Genomic DNA, 12052 nt, shown 5'->3' on the forward strand with positions numbered 1-12052 from the left:
ATTCAATAGTTCTTTTACTTTCGATTTTATTAATTTCTCCCTTAATTTTTAGTATTTCTAATTTAGTTTTCATCTGGGGGTTTTTTATTTGTTCGCTTTCTAATTTTTTGAGTTGCATGCCCAATTCGTTAATCTCTGCCCTCCTTAATTTGTTAATATATGCACTCAAGGATATAAATTTCCCCCTGAGTACTGCCTTGGCTGCATCCCACATAGTTTGGTAGGATGTCTCATCATTCTCATTCTCTTCAATGGAATTGTTGATTGTTTCTATGATTTCTTCTTTGACAATTTGGTTTTGAAGAATCATATTGTTTAATTTCCAATTGGTTTTTGACTTGCCTGTCCAGGTGCCCTTACTGATTATTATTTTTATCGCATTATGATCTGAGAAGGTTACATTTATTATATCTGCTCTTTTGCATTTGTTTGCCATGATTCTATGCCCTATTACATGGTCAATCTTTGTAAATGTACCATGTGCAGCTGAAAAGAAGGTGTATTCCTTTTTGTCCCTATTTATTTTTCTCCACATATCAATTAGATCTAATTTTTCTAGGACTTCATTCATCTCTCTTACCTCTTTCTTATTTATTTTTTGGTTTGATTTATCTAGATCTGAAAGAGGAATATTTAGATCTCCCACTATTATGGTTTTACTATCTATTTCCTTCTTGAGCTCTGCCAGTTTCTCCTTTAAGAATTTGGATGCTATACCACTTGGTGCATATATATTGAGCAGTGTTATTTCCTCATTGTTTATACTGCCTTTAATCAGAATGTAATGACCTTCCCTGTCTTTTTTAATCATACCTATTTTTACTTTGGCTTTGTCAGAGATCATGATAGCCACTCCTGCCTTCTTTTTCTCATTTGATGCCCAAAAGATTTTGCTCATACCCTTAACCTTGAACTTGTGTGTGTCTACCCGCCTCATATGTGTTTCTTGTAGACAACCTATGGTAGGATTTTGGTTTCTGAACCACTCTGCTATTTGCTTCCGTTTTATGAGTGAGTTCATCCCGTTCACATTCAGAGTTACAATTGTTAGTTGTGTATTCACTGACATTTTTTGTATCCTCCCCTAGACCCACTCCTTCTTATTGCACTATTTTCTTTTACACCAGTGGTTCCAGTGGTTTGCTTTCAGCCAGTGTCCCTTATCCCCTCCCTTGATTGACTTCCCTTTCTGTCCCCTCCCTTGTTGTTCCCTTATTTTTGTTTTTTTTAAAGACCGAATGAATTCCCTCCCCCTTCTTCTTCCCTCCCTTTTTGGCCTCCCCACTCCCCTGCTCCCTTTGGTTTATCCCTTCTGACTTTCTCAGTAGGGTTAGATGGAGTTATTTATCCAGATGGATAATAAAGCTACTCTTCCTTCTCCGGGTTGATTATACTGAGAGTAAGGTTTGATTATTACCTCTTAATGCTCTCTTCCTCTCCTTCTTATGGTAGTATTTATCCCCTCCCCTTCCCATGCCCTCTTTGTATGTAATAGAATATCTTATTTTTCTTATATACTCGGATTTTTCTTGGTGTCCCCTACTCTTCCTCCCCTCTTTCCCACCCCCCATGTCATCTTAGACCATTTAGTATCCTGTCCTCTCCCTATGAATTATTCTTCTGGTTGCTATAATAGTGAATATTATAATAGTGTATAGAGTTCACTACAGAGAATTATACATAGCATTTCTCCACCTAGTAATACAGATACTTAGATCTTATTTATGCCCTTAAAGAGTCAAGCTTAAAAGACTATGAGTTTTCTTTCTTTTCCCTCTGTTTCTTATTTACCTTTTCATCATCTTTCTCTTGATATCTGTGGTTGAGTGTCAAACTTTCCAATTAGTCCCGGTCTCTTTTGTGCAAAAACTTGGAATTCTTCAATTTTGTTGAATGCCCATACTTTCCCCTGAAAGCATATGGTTAGTTTCGCTGGGTAGTTGATCCGTGGTTGCAGGCCCAGCTCTCTTGCCTTTCTGAATATTGTATTCCAAGCCTTGCGTTCTTTTAGTGTTGAGGCTGCCAGATCCTGTGTGATCCTTATTGGTGCTCCTTGATATTTGAATTGTCTCTTTCTGGCTTCTTGTAAGATTTTTTCTTTGACTCGAAAGCTCTTCAATTTCGCTATTATATTTCTGGGTGTTGACTTTTCTGGGTCCAGTTTAGAGGGTGTTCTATGGATCCTTTCAATGTCTATATTGCCCTCTTGTTGTAGAACTTCAGGGCAATTTTGCTGAATAATTTCTTTGAGTATGGAGTCCATGTTTTTATTAATTTCTGCCTTTTCTGGAATACCAATGATTCTCAAGTTATCCCTTCTAGACCGGTTTTCTTGGTCTGTCACTCTCTCCTTGAGATGTTTCATGTTTCCTTCTATTTTATCAGTCTTTTGACTTTGTTTTATTTGTTCTTGTTGTCTTGAGAGATCATTGGTTTCTAAATGTTCGATTCTAGCCTTTAAGGATTGGTTTTCCTTTTCAATCTGGTCATTTTTCGTCTTCAGTTGTCTTGTCTCACTTTCCAATTGCGAAATTCTGCCTTTTAAACTGTTATTTTCTTGCCAGATTTCTTCCATCTTCCTTAGCATTTCATTTTTAAACTCTTCCATAGCTTGTGACCAGCTTTCATTTTTTTGGGGAGGTTTGGATTTTTGTTTTCCCTCCTCTGTTGTCTGGATTTTCTCTGTGTAGAAGTTGTCGAGTGTTCCAGAGTTTCTCTTGATGGTCTTTTTCTTCTGGATTTCCTTATTGCTGGCCATTGTTAGCCCCGCCCCTTTTCCGCTTTGTCTTTGCACTCAGGGTCTGCCTGGGCCTTGCAAGCTTGGGGGAGGGGGGACCTCCGGTCTCCTTGTCCTCGGAGTCAGGCCTCCTGGTAGTTCCCGGTCTGCCCCTCTGCCCGAGGTTCCTTCAGCAGTCTTTGGGGCTGCTTCCACAGCCGAGCTCAGGTCTGCACCGGGTCCTCACTGGAGGTCCAAGCCTGGGCTGGAGATCGTTATCCAAGCCTAGGGCACTGCCTTTGCCTGCGCTGCTGCTCTTAGGGCTTGCTTTCACCCCCCGCAGAAGGTAGTGAAAGTCCGTGGGCTGGAGATCTTTATTCACACCTGAGGCGATGCCTTCAGTGCTTGGGAAAGGCCGAGTTTTAGGGGCCTTTGTCCCAGCCGGAGGCGGTGCCTTCCCCCACGTGGGCGCTCAGGGAGAGTCCCAGCCACCTGGGGTCCCTCGTCTTGCAGCGCACAGGTACGGGCTCAGGGGCTGCCAGTGATTGTCTGGTTGCCCCAGTCCTGTTTACCCGCTTGTGCGGTGGGGGGGTGGGGGAGGGGCTTCTTCCTCTCGTGTTTTAGTGTGTACTGTTTCACCCCTTTAAAGTGTGGAAATGCCCCATTCTGCGTACCTTCAATGCTGCGCCCTGTTGTGGGGTTCCTTCGTTCCTCTGGACTCGTTTTTATTTCCCCTTGAGGGGTTCTGTGTGGTTCGGTCAGGAGAGATCGAGCAGCTGCTCCTTACTCTGCCGCCATCTTAACCGGAAGTCTGTGATGTTAACTTTTAAGGAGTATTTACTAAAGCATTTTAATAAGAACAGTTGGCCCCAAATATTCCCCTTAAAAGTCAGTAACACACCAGTGCATATGGAGTCCAGGAAAAAGTAAGCTCAAACTTAAGAGGTCACATATAGCAAAGGGGTAGCTCTCCATTCCCAGATGTCCTTTTGCTAGCACCCTTCAGGTGTTTCCCTTTAAATTTGGTGTAGTTCTTCTGGTGTCCTGGTAGAGTCTTAAATTTGTCTTTCCTCATCCAGTATGTCCTTAGTTTCTGATGCAAATGCTGACACCAGCCACTGTGTCTCAGGGGAATATGGGAAGTCCAAAATTCTCTAAGACTCTTCAAAACTCAAGCTTCAAGTTCCTTCTTGGGACAAGGTGGGAAAGAGAAGGCCAAGGTACTTACTTTCCTTCCTCCATCTCCAGTCATTCCTCTTCAAGGGCTTGGCTGGAAGTTCCCTTATTTTGAGCTGCCAGTTACTTAACTTAACTTAATCTTAAACTGGCTCATTGTTTTATAGAATGACTCATAATACATGACCAAGTTTCCTCAGTCTATACAAACACATTTCCTATGCATTGTCATTTCAGTTCACACAATGGCTTTCAATGACTTTCCTCAAATATTTAAGTCCAGAATATTTTATGTGCCCTCATCTGGTGAATAAAGTATGATAGAGTGACTAGTAACCCCAATTTTTACATGCAAATGAATGCTCAGAAAGACAATTGAAACTCTCATAACTAATTCAGGTTCAAAATGAAGACTTGTTACTGAGAAAGGAATAGATTCCTTCAAATTAAAAAAAATTATTTATTATTAGAATTTTATTTTAATAACAAATTTCCGCATAAGTTTTCTAAAATCATATGATCTATATTGTCTTCCTCTCCTTTTCCTTCCCCCCCTCCTGGAGCTGACAAATAATTCAATGTGAGTTATACATGTATTATCACATAAAACATTTCCATATTATTCATTTTTGAAAATGGATAATTTTATAGAACATATACCCAAATAAGCAAGAAAATAATATAATTTCGTCCGCATTTTTAGTCCAACAATTCTTTCTCTGCAAGTGGAAAGCTTTTTTTGTCTAAGTCATCAGAATTGTTTTGGATCATTATATTGCTATTAATAGCAAAGTCTATCACATTTGGCCATTCCACAATATTGCAGTTACTGTGTATAATGATGTTTGGTTCTGCTTATTTCATTCTGCATCAGTTCATGTAGGTTTTTCCAGCTCTTTCTGAAATAAAAATGTTCATCATTGCTTATAGCATAATAGTATTCCATTATCATATACCACAATTTGTTCAGTCATTCCCCAATGGAGAGAGATCCCTTTACTTTCCAATTATTTAACACTACAAAAAGAGCAGCTATAAATATTTTTGTACAAATAGGTCCTTTTCCATTTTTTTTATCTGTTTGGGATATAGACCAGTAGTGGTATTACTAGATCAAAAGGTATGCATTCTCTTATAGTCTTTTCAGCATAGTTCCAAATTTCCCTCCAGAATGGTTGGATCAGTTCACAACTCCACCAGCAATGCATGTGTCTCAATTTTACCATATCTGCTCCAACATTTATAGTTTTTCTTTCCTGTCATATTTTGTCCAATCTGATAGGTGTGTGGTGGTACCTCAGAGTTGTTTTAATTTGCATTTCTCTAATCAAGAGAGATTTAGAATATTTTTTCATGTGATTATTAATAGCTTTGATTTCTTCCCCTGAAAAGTCCTTAGTCATGTCCTTTGACTACTTGTCAATTGGGGAATGACTTATATTCTTATAAATTTGACTTTGTTTTTTATATATTTGAAAAATGAGAACTTTATCAGAGAAATTTGTTATAAAATCTTTTCCCAGTTTGTTGTTTCCCTTCAAATCTTGGTTGCATTGGTTTTGTTCATACAAAACCTTTTTAATTTAATATAATCAAAATTATTTATTTTATATCTTGTAATGTCCAATGGTAAATGGTAATGGTAAAACATCTTTGGTCATAAATTCTTCCTTATTTAATTTTAAAAACTCTTACCTTCTATCTTAGAATCAATATGATATTGGTTCTAAGACAAAAGAGTAGCAATGAAGATTAAATAACTTGCCATGGTCAGATAGCTAGGAAATCTGAGGCCAAATTTGAACCCAGGACCTCCCTTCTCCAGGCCTGGCTTTCTATCTACTGAGCCACCTAATTGCCCCCAATTTATTTTTTTTATTTAGAGAAGTATTCATGTGGAAGACTGAATAACTTTTTTGGTTTAGTTGTATAATGGCTAATGACTAATGACTCCTTTCTCCAGTTCATTTTCCCTATCCATATCCCCCATTAAACTATCCATATCCATAGTTTAATTTAGAGTCTCATTCAGATGAGGCAATATAGTTTCCACATATAGGATATAAAACTGAACCAAGCAGGGCAAGCATTGGACTCTAAAGTATTGGGTGAAAGAATTATTAGCATTTCTCATAATTCTCTGCCATATCTTTGGATAAAGTAAAGAGTTCATTCCACCCAAAAAATTCTATGTCCTGACAATCCAAAATAAAGCCTGCCACTTTTAGCAAAATACAACCTTTTAAAAGAGGGAGACTTTTTAAGTGGGAAAGTATGCTTTTTATTTGTCATTCTAGAAGTGTGGAAGCTTCCTGGATCAATTATTACTAGCCCTTATTTAGAAATAAATCACCTCCTGTGCCATTTGAAAGATTATCAGCCTCAAAGATTTATCTAAGGATTAACAAATTGGAGTGTATGCATTAGATAGCTAGGCTTAGTACAGACCATGATTGTCCTGAAAATCATTTTCATTAGTGCTTTATTCAAAGATCCACAGAATTATATAATGCTTGACGTTTCAGGGGAATCCAGCAGGGCTTCTTTTTTGTTGGTGTTTTGTTTTGGCCATTTTCCCCTTGCAAAGTTATTTTTATAACTGTAGCTTATAATACATAGTACACTGTAAAAAACCCAGCAGCTCACAGTACAGAGAAGATTACTAAAATTGCTGTTAGTGAACACTGCTTTTAATTTACACATCCTTGTGCTGATGTGCTGAGACAGAGAAGAAAGAGAGAAGAGATGAGGTATAAGAAATATATCACAATATTGGAAGCTGCAATTGGCATCACCCCACTTAACAAGAGAGAACTTCTTCCTGAGAGCCGGAGACATGTGAATCTTTGGCAGCGCCCAGGGTAAGCAAAATAGGCAAAGGGATTGAAAAAGGTAGCTAGTTGAATGATGACTAAACATGGATACCAAATGAATATCTCATGGCAGTGGGTAGAACATATAGAAAGTAGTGATGTCTTTAATGCAGTTAATAAATGCTAAGTTTTTAATTGAAGAAAGGTGTGTTTTCTTGCATAGTATAACTTTTTAGAATTAGAACCAAGCGATAAAACTCATGACGTGATACTCTAAAGAAATTCGTTAATAGCTAAATCCATCAACTGAGTTAATGTACAGGTTATCTCAAAATAATTAAATTAAGAAATAGTTTTACAGCCTAGATTTCTTTAAAATCAAAAGTTCAATTGATAGCAACCTGATAAAGAAAAACCTAATTTTGTGCTACTTAATATATTTTATGTTAAAACTATATTTGCATACTATCATTTTTCTGATAAGTATTTCATTTCATTTATTTGTTGTATTTTTTTTTTTTTTTTTGGTTTGCACATTCAATTCTTCAATGTAGAGAAATCCCAGTCTGGAAATTCCTTCCTCCAGTGAAGTTTTGCAACTCACCTGCAACTTAAAAGAGTTTTACAGAGTTGCCTGGGGAATCATAGAATCATATATTTAGAGCTGGATGGGACCTTAGAGGTCATCTTGTTCAACCTCTTTATTACACAAGGAAACTGAATCTCAGAGAACTAATTGACTTGACTAAGATCTTTAGAAATGAAGTGACTTGCCTATGGTCACACAGTTAGCATACATATCAGGTCTTGAACCCACATCTCTCTAAATGCAAAGCCCATTCTTTATTAATTGTGCTACATTGTCCTTTCTATTCTGTTAATTCAATAAAAAATTTTTTTTAATACTGTGTTCCTACTAAAACTTTAACTCATTCAATATATGTGAGGATTGTGGTGTTTAAAAACACTTTTTTCTTCATATCCCCAGTGGTAAGTACAGTAATAATAATATGATGTGTGTTTAATAAATGCTATTGACTTAATTGTAGAATATCTTCTTAACTTTATCTTTAAACACCTCCATTTTGGCCTTGTTAATGATGATCACTTGATAAATATCTTTATTTAAATTCTTTATATTTTTAAAATACTAAATGAGATATTCAGTGACACTTGCAAAAGAGTCCAGGATATTTTTCTTTGTAACAGAAGGTATTTTTTAATTATGAAAAAATTGGAAATTTTATATAACTCTCGATGGGTGCTTTAGAATGGTTTACATAATTCTTTTTCATTGCCTCTTCAAAAAAATGATAAACATACAAACATATCACATAAATGTATATGTATATGTTTGGTATATTTACTAGCTACATGAGAATTAATTTGTTTTAGGTGGGCAGCTCTCCAAGTATCTTGGAGAAGGAATATGACCATAGATTTAATAGCCTGTACATCCATATCTTTCAGGCATTTGTGTTAGTGGTAGTTGGTCAAGCTTCCATTGATAGTTAAGAGTTTGTTTCTCTGTACACTGATGCAAGGCTGTTGAGAGATGGCTTGGTGGCTATGATATGGAGCTCTGTCTAGGGAGAGATTCTATTAAAGGTAGAATAGAGAAATTCTATATGGTAGGCTCTAGAATAGAGATATGGTATATGAATGACTTTGAAGATCTCTTCTATTATATGTACATAGCTCTAAGGATTTTCTATCATTTCTGTTTCTGCATTTTATAACATAAATCAATATTCAAAACCTTTGAGACTAGTGCTTCTCACTTATTTGGTTTTAATAATAATATCAATAACTCATACATAAGTGTTTTAAAGCTTACAGTTTACTGTAAGTGCTTAAAGTTTACAAATTTATCTGTAAACAATGGTATGTTTGTGGTATTCCTTTGTATACTATATGACCAAGAGCTAAATATGCAAGATCAGCATTGTATATAATGTCATAATGGTTAGATTATTGTTGTTCTGGTAAATTCTTAAACATTTTTATGCCAATGTGTGTTCAGTCAGTAGGTTTTAAGAAATACTTTTAAATTTCTTGTTTAATAGTTTCATTAATATCCCATATGCAGATGGAATAGTGTTAATTGCACCAGTGAGGGAACTGAGAAAACCAGTGCTTCTCCACAAGTTTTTGCAAAAATTTCATTTTTTGATAACCCTGGACCATATTTTCTCACCTGCAGATCACTTTTAAAAATTGTCTTATTCCTCAGAGATTGCCCCTCACTTTTCTAGTTTGCTGTATAAATAACTTATTTTTAAAAGAATTACCTAGTCTAGAGCCCTTTGGATAATGATGTTTTATTTTACAAATTATTGACCTACCAACCTCTTAAGCTCTTTGCCTTTCTTGGAGCAAGTACATAAAGCAATGGTGAGAGATGTTGTAAGCTGAAACTTTACCTGGCACTGAAACTAGACCCATGAGAGATGAAATGCTGATAGCAGACTTTAAATTAATTTAAAAAACAAGAATAATTTCAAGGAAAAATATCATTATGTTTTGAGCAAATACATTTTTACATCAAGGTCAAAAGTATAATGAAATTCATTTTGATTTGCTAGGCATTTATTTCTCTTTGAAAGGAATAATAAAAATTATTTATGTGTTGGGTTGTTAATCCCATTGACCTCCCTGTGGCTGTCCAGATGGTTTTGGTTTAGTTTATGCCTAAATTTCCTGCTGCTTCCTGGAACAGGGAAACATGGACCTAGCCTGTAAAAATAAAACACTATCTTTTCTTACATTCCATTTCATTGTTCAGGGTGTATTAACAGAGATACCATAGAACCTCTTTGTCCAGTAACTACAAAAGTATGCCCATACTAGCTAGAAAAAACACCATTCTTTATCCCACATACAGTTTTAAAAAACAACAAACCCTTATTTTCTGTTTTAGAATAGACACTAGATATCACTTCCAAGGCAGAAAAGAGGTAAGGCCTAGGCAATTGGGGTTAAGTGACTTTCCCAGGGTCATATAGCGAGAAATGTTTGAGGCCAGGTTTAAACCCAGGACCTCCTACATAGGGTGGGTTCTCTATTCATTGAGCCACCTGCTTGTCCCTACATTTAGTTTTTATTTTGCCCAACAAAATGCTAAAATGATCCAATCCCTATATAGAAATAAGCATGACCTTTGTGGTTTTTAAAAAAACATATAAATTAATGTAACTTTATTTTTTTAATTAAAAAAAACAAACTCTTACCTTTTGTCTTAGAATCAATACTGTGTTTTGGTTCTAAGGCAGAAGAGTAGTAAGGGCTAAGCAATAGTTGTTAAATGACTTGCCCAGGATCACACAGCTAGGACATATCTGAGACCAGATTTGAACCTAGGACTGCTAGAGTTCTAGGCCTGGCTCTCAATCCACTGAGTCACTTAGCTGCCCCCAAATTAGTGTAACTTAAGAAAAAACAAACAAACAGGACCATGCTTCTGCCTTATAAATTTCTTTAAGAGAGAGAGAACAACATTGGCTATGTTCTGATAAATTATATTAGGAACCAAACTAGTAAGAATAAACTTGAATTAATATCCCAAATCCTAACTGGATAAATCACTTTAAGTAATGGTTTGCTTTTCTTTTCATTTCTCTTTCTCAATGTTATCTGTTGCCTTTTTTAAGCTAAAGAATTAATTTTGTATTGACAGCTTATTTCTTAGGAATTCTCTAACTGTAGCTTGCTATGTGGTTTTAAAATTTTCTTTCTTTTTCTAAGATAAAACATTTGTTTCCCAAGATGCAACATATCACCCCATCTCACCGTTTGGCATTACCATAAATTCAGATCTGGAAGTGTTCTTAGAGGCTATCAGGTCTAATCCCTTCACTTTATAATGAGGAAACTGATGGACAGAGAAATTAAGCAACTTCTTCAGAGCCACACTGCTAATAAATAATAATGGAGATTAATCTATCTTGTTTCACTTAAATTCCTCTTTCTTTATAAGCTTCCAGGATCTCCATGCTAATGACTTTTCTTTCACCCTGCAAGTGACCAAATTTAATTTATTTTTCAGGGAGAGAAATACCACTTTGTTGTCATCTCCTTGTGAGTGGGATTGGCAACCCAACTGCATCTCCAGTCACAAATATTCTACAAGACATCACAGACTTGAGCCTACTGATAGCCTGCCTTTCCAGGTATTTGTTACATGTGTCTCTTAAAGTTTTACTGGCACCTTTTGTTTTGATATCACAAGTCCTTTCCACATATCTCTCTCCTTCCTAATGTTAGCCAAATGATCTCTCCCTTTGTAACAAAGAGAAACAATTAAACAACATCAATTGATGGAGTGGACACAGTGTATGCAAACATTGCACACCTATAGCCTCACATCTCTTTATCTAAAGGAATGAGGTGGATGATGACTCCTCATCTCTTTTGGGGGCTACAACTGATCATTATAATTACTCATTCTTCATTTTTTCAAATGTGTCATTTAAGCTTACTTCATTTGCTATCTAACATCTATAAAAAAAAACAAACCCTACCATTCTGGAAGGTAATTTGGAACTATGCCCAAAGAGCTTTAAAAGATTGAAAGATTGCCTGCCCTTTGATCTAGCAATACCAGTGCTGGGTTTGTACCCTAAGGAGACAATAAGGAAAAATAAGTGTACAAAAATATTTGTAGCTGTGCTCTTTGTAGTGGCAAAAAATTGGAAAATGAGAGGGTGTCCATCGATTGGGGAATGGCTGGACAAATTGTAGTATCTGTTGATGATGGAATACTATTGTGCTGAAAGGAATGATGAATTGGGGGAATTCCATGTGAACTGGAATGACCTCCAGGAATTGATGCAGAGTGAAAGGAGCAGAACCAGGAGAACATCATACACAGAGACTGATACACTGTGGCACAATCAAATGTAATGGACTTCTTTACTAGCAGCAATGCAATGGTCTAGGACAATTCTGAGGGACTTATGAGAAAGAACGCTACCCACATTCAGAGGAAGAACTGTGGGAGCAGAAATGTAGAAGAAAACATATGATCAATCACATGGTTCAATGAGGATATGATTGTGGATTTTGACTTTAAATGATCACTCTATTGCAAATATTAATAATATGGAAATAGGTTTTAAACAGTGATACATGTATAACCCATTAGAATTGCTCATCAGCTCAGGGACAGGGGAGGAAAAGAACATGAATCATGTAACCACCAAAAAATAATCTAAATAAATTAATTAAACATATTTTTTTTAAAACTGCAAATTTTCATGGCATGGTAGGTTGCTAGTACCTTCTTTGATTTTGGTGATAACATAGTTTAGCAAAATGTAGTCAAATTTAATTGATAAAATCTCATTCG

Source organism: Gracilinanus agilis, chromosome 1 (genome assembly GCF_016433145.1).
Source record: "Gracilinanus agilis isolate LMUSP501 chromosome 1, AgileGrace, whole genome shotgun sequence".
Taxonomy (NCBI): Eukaryota; Metazoa; Chordata; class Mammalia; order Didelphimorphia; family Didelphidae; genus Gracilinanus; species Gracilinanus agilis.